At 40.4% G+C, this 8,266-nt stretch overlaps 1 long non-coding RNA gene and 1 pseudogene across 1 annotated transcript; one reads left to right on the top strand and one right to left on the bottom strand.

Moving 5' to 3' along the window:
• Positions 1 to 1,081: 1,081 nt before the first annotated feature.
• LOC123427981 lies at positions 1,082 to 7,469 on the bottom strand. Its single transcript, XR_006622464.1, has 3 exons — positions 7,135 to 7,469; positions 3,992 to 4,085; positions 1,082 to 1,371 (listed from the first exon to the last, which is right to left on the bottom strand). It is a non-coding gene; the product is annotated as an uncharacterized LOC123427981 (long non-coding RNA).
• On the top strand, positions 1,878 to 4,079 carry LOC123427980 (annotated as a pseudogene).
• Positions 7,470 to 8,266: the final 797 nt, after the last annotated feature.

Raw genomic sequence — 8,266 nt, 5'->3', positions numbered from 1 at the left:
GAAAGCTCAAATATTTTGATTAACATTCCAGAACAATTTTTCAAATTCCGGAAAAAATTAAAAATTTAGGAATACTTTATAAAATTCTGGAACATTTTTTCAAATCCCGGAACATTTTTTCAAATTCAGGAACATTTTTCCAAATTCGGAACATTTTTTCGAATTCCGCAACACTTTTTCAAATTCCAGAACTTTTTTCTAAAGTCGGAACATTTTTTCAAGTTCTGGAACATTTTTTGAATATCCGGAATGTTTTTCAATTTCGGAACATTTTTTCCAATTACAGAACATTTTTTAAAAACCGGAACATTTTTTGAAAATTAGCAACATTTTTAAAATTGCGGAACATTTTTTCAAATTTCAGAACATTTATTCATATTCCAAAACATTTTTTTCAAATTCCAACCATTTTTTAATATTCTGGAACATTTTTTTAAATTTTGAAACATTTTTTGAAATACCAAAACATTTTTAAGCAGAAACAGGAAAAAAAGAAACAGAAAAGAATAAAGAAAAAAAACTAAAAATGAAAATTCGGTGTAGGGAATCTTCTGGAAAGTTGCCAAAACTGGAAAAAATCGGTTGGAAACCTCTAGAAGGTTCCCAAAGCCGGGATTGCTAATGGGTCGGCCCAAACCCGTTGCTGGCTGGCAGCTTCTATGTGTTTGCCTTTTTCCTTTTTTCGGTTTTAGTTTTTTCGGACCGGCTTTATTTGATTTTTTTTATTTTTGTATTTTAAAAGCTTGAACTTTTTTATATTCTAAATTCATGAACTTTTTTCATTTTTCCAGCCCCGAGTAGCCATTGCATGAAATCGGTGGAAGTTGCAATGCGAGCACAGATGATGATGTTCCCTCGCCACCGCTCTGGACTGTTGATGCCTTGCTACCTCTGCCGCTAGTGTTGTCATGCCAGTCATGCCACCGACTCTAATGTGCGCCTCATGCGCCTCATCTTCCACCTCCTCTACCGAGGTCGGCTGATCGGCACCTCATCACGCTACCCCCCCTCCCCCAACCGCCTCGAACTACAACGGCCCGCGCCGCATTCAATGTGGCATGTGTTCCTCCCATCAAAGATCTTTCGAAACAAGCTTTCGTCTCGCTTTATATATAAAGTGACATTCGAAGAAGTACACGTCCGAATGATATAAGATGATGAGGTAGCCATATTACAAAGCTGATCCTAAGATATTCAACACTCGTAGAACGCACGTGTCTACGCTATCAGCAATAAGCACCGGCAGAACTAACCACCCCCATTGCTATGACCTAGCACACCAAAGCTCCATGATAACGCCCCCAAGAGGGAGAATGGCGCAGAGCATCGTCGCTGCCAAGTCCACACCGAACAAGGGTCTTCACCTGAAGCCTAGACACAGAAAGAACCACAACTATGTCGTCAAGAATAGCGCGGCACCTGCGGGTGTCGCCGATCTAAGGTCAAAAGCGTCGCTATGAACTACCCAAACGGAGCTCCACCTAATGGTAACTCATTTCTTAGTGCAGGGGAACTTTTGGAACCTGGGTCTATATACATCCTATATGCAAAAAAATTAGCAATTCAACAAAAATTCTGAAAATATTTTTGAAGTAAACTTGACCTTCCAATATACTTGCAAGAAATATTTCACAAAAAGTATATACTTTGACGTTTTTTCAAAAAAGACAATTTTTCAGTCAAAATAATATGAATTGCAAATAAATTTTGTCTTTTTGTCCAGAAGTCAGTTTTGACTTTTTTCGTGAAAATTTATATACTAGTGCAAAACAAAGTCAAGTTTAATCTAAAAATATTTCGAAACTATTTTGAGTTTTTAATTAACTATTTAAAAAATTCCTCATATAGGGTGTATATACATCCAGGAACCAAAAGTGTATTTCCCATTTCTTAGTATACTTCTCTTCGTTTAGTTGTGTAAGTATTGACCTGTGGCTGTACATGTCAACCATTGCTTGTTGTCATAGAATGGCAAGGATGCTCTACGCTGAAATCTGATTGTTTCCAAGACAAGCCACATCAGGAATACCAAAATCCTGGGATCTTCACAGGCATATGCAGAAGAAGGCCTGAAGACCATATTGGGCACGACTCTCCTCCCTGTTTTTGTCCTCCTGCTGTTAGTTTGTTTCTGCAACTGCGATGGCCACCTAACACCTACTACAGTTTACAAAGCCACTCTTACCTGGCAGCACGCTTCGTGATGGTGGACAGGTTAGTGTATTGCTTCTGTTCTTGGTCTGAAAAAGTCCATACAGAGACCAGCACCAACAGGAATGCTGAATAATCAACTCATACTACCCGTGGCCATGTTTCATTTGCCAATGTGCGCAAAAAGTCCAATGTAAACAATCCGATGAATAGGTAGAGAAAACTCAAGGCAGTGTTTCCACCATCTAGTTTTCTACAAGTAGTTTTTTCTTGTTGGGGCAAACAATCTAAACTTTCTTCACATACACTTAACTTCTTCCTGTGCTCGTCAAGAGCAAAGAAGGCCTAATGGGCATGATTTACATCCCAGTTTTCATCCTCCTGTTCTTGATTTGCTTCTGCAAATCTGATGATCGCTTAACACCCACAAAACCACTCTCCCCCGGCGACAGGCTCATCTCAAGCGGTGGCATCTTCACTCTTGGCTTCTTCTCCCCGACAAACTCAGCTACAAACTCATACATCGGCATATGGTACAACAACATCCCGCAGCGAACATATGTGTGGGTCGCAAACCGCGACAGCCCAATCACTGGCAGTTCATCTGGTAAGTTTCTTGTGACCAACAGCTCTGATCTTGCCTTGTTAGACTCCAAAGGAAGCACTCTTTGGACAACCACGAACAAGATCACCACCATCGAAGCCGCCGGAACTGCTGCTATACTGCTTGACACCGGGAACTTGGTCATCCGGTTGCCGAACGGCACAGATATATGGCAGAGCTTTTATTACCCAACCGACACCGTCCTCCCTAACATGACTGCGCCGTTGAGCAGCAAGAATGAGGGGTACAAGCACCTCGTTGCTTGGAGGGGCCCTGATGACCCATCCACCGGCGACTACTCCATGGGAAGCGACTCCACCTCGGTCCTCCAGGTCTTCATCTGGAATGGGACAAGACCATACTGGCGCAGAGCTGCATGGACTGGAGCGCTTGTCAACGCTGTGTATCGAAGCAACACCGGCACCATCATATTCCAAACAATTGAAAGAAGAGGGGCCGAGTTCTACGTAACGTACACCGTCTCCAATGGCTCACCAAGTATGCGTGTGATGCTACACTATACGGGCAAGGTGAAGTTCCTGACATGGAACAGCGAGTCATTGTCTTGGGATGTTTTCTTGGAGCAGCCCAATACTAACTGTGATAGATATGATTCATGTGGCCCATTTGGCTACTGTGATGGCACGGAAGCGATTCCAACTTGCAAGTGCCTCGATGGGTTTGAGTCTGATGGCCTCAACTTTTCCCGAGGATGTCGAAGAAAGAAAGAGCTGAAATGTGATGGTACAGATAGTTTCATAACTTTGCCTGGCATGAAAACGACAAGTTTCTGTACATCAGGAATAGAAGCTTCGACCAATGCACAACAGAATGCAGCAGCAACTGCTCATGCACCGCTTATGCATATGCCAACGTGAGTAGTCTGGACACAATTGGAGACAGTTCGAGGTGCTTGGTTTGGATGGGGGAGCTTGCTGACACTGGGAGGCCTGCTAGTGGTATTAGTGAAAATCTTTACCTCCGTATCTCCAGCTCATCCGGTATTTGACATTCCTTACCCCATCTGAATGCTTTTGCAGTTGGATTGATTACCTGTTGATTTAAGTTTGTATGGTGGCCATTACAATAGCAAGTCACGGTTGCAATTTACTTCAATGGAATTTGAACCTCTATTGTGCATCTGATGCTCTCCTTTAACAGATCCATGTTGAATATGGTACTATCAGATATGATCATAGAATTGGAATTAATATGTTACCCAGTTCTATATACTACCTGTTCTGTTCCTGGCCTGTTCAGTACTGCCAACTGCATTATCCCCACCTTGCATCGAAAGCAGTCATGTTTCCGATTCTGCTTCCTTAGGACTCTGTCATCAATTGGCATACAGTTCATTAGAGTTTAGTCGATTATCCATTTCACATGGTAATAGATAAAATCTATATGCTAACTTCTTCGGCGTCATCAGATAATTCTACATCATTACAAAGTAATGATTATTTACCCAGAATTTGCAGTACATGAGGTGTTGTTCAATGATGTATTATTCACGGTAAATATGGCACTTGCAGCAAATGTATGACATTATTCTCTTGTTCGACAATAAATCTGCAGCTAATGGAAAAAAGATAGTTATACTGAAGATTGTACTACCAATTGTGGCATGTCTGTTGATATTCACATGCATATACCTTGGATGCAAGTCAAGAGGTAAAATAAATTCTTATTCACCCTTTTCTCTCAGAAAACAATATTAATGAAAGATTCATTTGAAACAATATTGATGGAACTATTATGTCAGGTAAAAGCAGCAGAAATGTTCAGAACAAACATAAGCTAAAACACTTGAATGCTTCTGATGAACTTGGGAACGAAGATACAGAACTTCCGTTTGTTGGCTTTGAAGACATTCTCGTTGCAACAAACTATTTCTCTGATCACAACATGCTTGGAAAAGGTGGTTTTGGAAAAGTATACAAGGTTATAAACATTTTTAACTTCAACTGAAGAATAAATATTTTTGTTGTTCTCTTATTAAATTGAAAAATGATGTGCTCGTGTAGGGAATGTTGGAAAGTGGTAAGGAGATTGCTGTCAAAAGGCTTAGTATGGGATCTGGGCAAGGGGTTGAAGAGTTTAGGAATGAAGTAGTTCTAATTGCCAAATTGCAGCACAGAAACTTAGTTAGACATCTTGGTTACTGCATTCATGAAGATGAGAAATTACTCATCTACGAATACTTACGTAACAAGAGTTTGGATGCCTTCCTTTTCGGTATGTTCTGACTTATGTGGTTAAGAACTATTTTTACATTAATTAAAGCAAGGGTTTTACTATGGCTCACAATACATCTCATTTTGCATGGATTTTGAAAGATGCTACAAAAAGGGTTGTGCTTGATTGGATGACCCGGTTCACGATCATTAAAGGGATAGCGAGAGGGTTTCTTTATCTCCACCAAGATTCAAGATTAACAATAATTCATCGAGATCTTAAGGCAAGCAACATCTTGCTGGATGCAAAAATGAGTCCTAAAATATCTGATTTTGGTATGGCAAGGATCTTTGAAGGAAACGAGCAACAAGCAAATACTAAGCGTGTTGTTGGGACATAGTAAGTAATTTATGCACCAGCTATGCTAAGTGTTGTATTTCCTTAAAGTATAGCTAATATAATTTCCTTGGAATTGTTCAAACAGTGGTTACATGTCTCCAGAATATGCGATGGAAGGTTACTTTTCTGTCAAGTCTGACACCTACAGCTTTGGGGTTTTGCTGCTGGAGATTCTAAGCGGGTTAAGGATTAACTCACCCCATCTCATAATGGACTTCCCAAACCTTATAGCTTATGTAAGTATCACTGAAACGTTATAAATTTTCAGCGGTTTAAGCACTCATAATAACTTGATCAGAAATTGATTTCATTGATTCAGGCATGGAGCTTATGGGTTGATGGAAATGCAAGGGAATTGGTGGATTCATCGGTTGTAGAGGGTTGTCGACTTGATGAAACTTTACGATGTGTTCACATAGGACTCTTGTGTGTTCAAGACCATCCAAATGCTAGGCCACTCATGTCATCCATTGTGTTCATGCTAGAGAATGAAACAGCTCCGCTTCCTATCCCAGAGAAACCTGCATATTTTATGCTGCGCAATCAGGAAGCTGAAGACCGGAGAAAATGCATGGGAAGATCCGACACAGAGAATGGCATGACCATCACAACACTGGAGGGACGTTAAATGTTTACTTCCATTGTTCCTTGTTCCGTAAACTGCTCAAAAATCTGCAGTTGAGCGATTCCTACTAATTCATGTTTGCATACACGCAATAAGTGTAGCATTGAATAGATTCATGTTTAATTCATTGTTCTCCTTTTTGTAAACTTCTCTAGTTTGTACAGGTGAACAGTTCAGCAATTCATGTTCCTATGGACAAATAAATCCATCGAGTACATTGTAATCCTGGCCGTGGGTTATTTTCATAGATGGTTTCCATGTTTGGAATTTACATATTTTGCTCATGTGTTTCTCACCTTTTCAAGTGGAAGAGGCTACCATATCATGTGTGGAGCTTACTCGGTTAGTCAATGGTCTGAAACTCTGAATTGCTAATTTGGTCACTAGCCTGCTCGTAATTATATGTTCTCTTTGAGCTGGCATCTTACTCTGAAATCCACTTTTTATCTTATGTTGCTAGTGGCAAGTAAGATTGGTTGACCCGCCCAAAGTCTGACAATAATCTTTTACTTATTCAGATGAGTGAGCAAAACTTCAGGTATGGAAAACTGCTGAAAGTTCAGGTTCAACCTGAACAGAGAAGTAAGAAAAAAGTGGGGCTCCTGTGAATCTCCCAGTATCTATCAGAAAGGTGGAAAGGTCATTTCAAGTGATCTGACAAAAACATACATCAATCCACCCGAAGCCACCATTCACACCTACAAACTCGATAATATGGAGTGCTCTCACTCCGTGACGGAGCTAGCCTTTGACATCAGGGTGGTCCGTCCCTAAAAAAATGACAAGAAATATGACATGTGACGTTCTAAGGGTCAGTTCTTTTGGAGGCTTCGGCCCTCTTCATGCTGCAACAATTCGGTAATAAAAACTACTTCCTATCAATACATAAGTAAATTGAGGCATTATGTGCAAAATAAAAGTAACTGAGGCAGAAATGGTAGTTGGCTTCATTCAAGCCAACTGTAATGAAAGTAAAGTAACAGAGGCAGAATTCAAGCCTTTGTGGCTTCATTCAAGCCAGCTAAATGTTTACATCATTTCTGCATATAGACTGATTTCAGCATATAGACCCATTTTATGTATGTGCACATGTAAAGGAAATTGAGGCAATAAGGCAAACCCTAAGTCTGAATTGGGGCAAAAAGGCAAACCCTGAGTCTGAAATTGGGGCAAAAAGTACCTGTAACTTGTTTGCCGCCGTAGTGGGGCTTTTCTGGTAGGCGGCCGGGCCTGCGAGAAGTGGAGGTCGGACGGCGGGATCACCGGAGCGCAGGACAGGGGCACAGCCGCGCGCAGCGCAGGGGCGCGGCTGGACTAGGCGGGCGGCCGGGCGCACGACACTGACGGCAGGGGCGAGGCTGGACTTGGCGGGCTGGGCTCCGGGCTCTGCTGGGCGAACGGGGAAGCCGCGACGGCGAGGCGGTTGGGTTGCGAGTCGCGACGGCGAGGCGGTTGGGTCGTGACGGCGAGGTCGGGCAGACGAGTTGCTGCTGCACAAGGGGAGCAGTTAGAGGATTGGGGGTTGAATATTGAAAATCGCAGGGGTTGTTTTGCAAAAAGGCCGCAACGGTGTTCCGACAAAAGCAGTAGCGTACTAGGTAAGACTAGCAAAATGGCCGTGCATTGTCACGGAAGAAAAAAAAACATAATCTCCAATGATGGTGACCACATTATGTTCACATATTATCGCTTGATTTAAAAATTTTATGCACACATATGCAAGAAAATGTTTCCTCTTTTAAATTTATTCACAAGTTGAAGCAATCTTTACATTTTCAAATAATATATATCATGGTTGTCAAAAATCTTGGTAACTCAAAGATTTATTCTGAATTTCAAGATTTTTTTTTACAAAACATACAATAATAATCCGATCCATCAAACAGTTAATTCTTCAAAATTCACACAGGTATATTGTCACAAAGACTTAGAAGCATTAATGTTTAACTACATATATTATATCTTTCGTGAACAATTTTACAAATATGAGAACAATTTTGAAATCGAGAACATTTTATACAATTTACAAACATTTACTAAAAATCATGAATATTTTTTATATTTCGAACGGGTTTAAATAAAAAAAAAATCAATTGGCGACCAATTCAAGAAAATACAAACATAATTTTTTATGTTGGAGGATTTTACTTTAAATTCACAAACACTTTTTTGAAGCGCGTGAAGTTTTTCCGAATAAACAAACATTTTTATAAATCAGTAATATACTTATTAAATTCATGAACATTGTTTTCGAATTTGCAAAAAAAATAAAAATCCGGCGCTTTTTTTGAATCCTATTTTTAATTCAAAAT

The sequence above is a fragment of the Hordeum vulgare genome, chromosome 2H (assembly GCF_904849725.1).
Source record: "Hordeum vulgare subsp. vulgare chromosome 2H, MorexV3_pseudomolecules_assembly, whole genome shotgun sequence".
Classification (NCBI taxonomy): domain Eukaryota; kingdom Viridiplantae; phylum Streptophyta; class Magnoliopsida; order Poales; family Poaceae; genus Hordeum; species Hordeum vulgare.
Note: the sequence above shows the minus strand (reverse complement) of the source record. Positions and strands in the feature narration are given on the sequence as shown.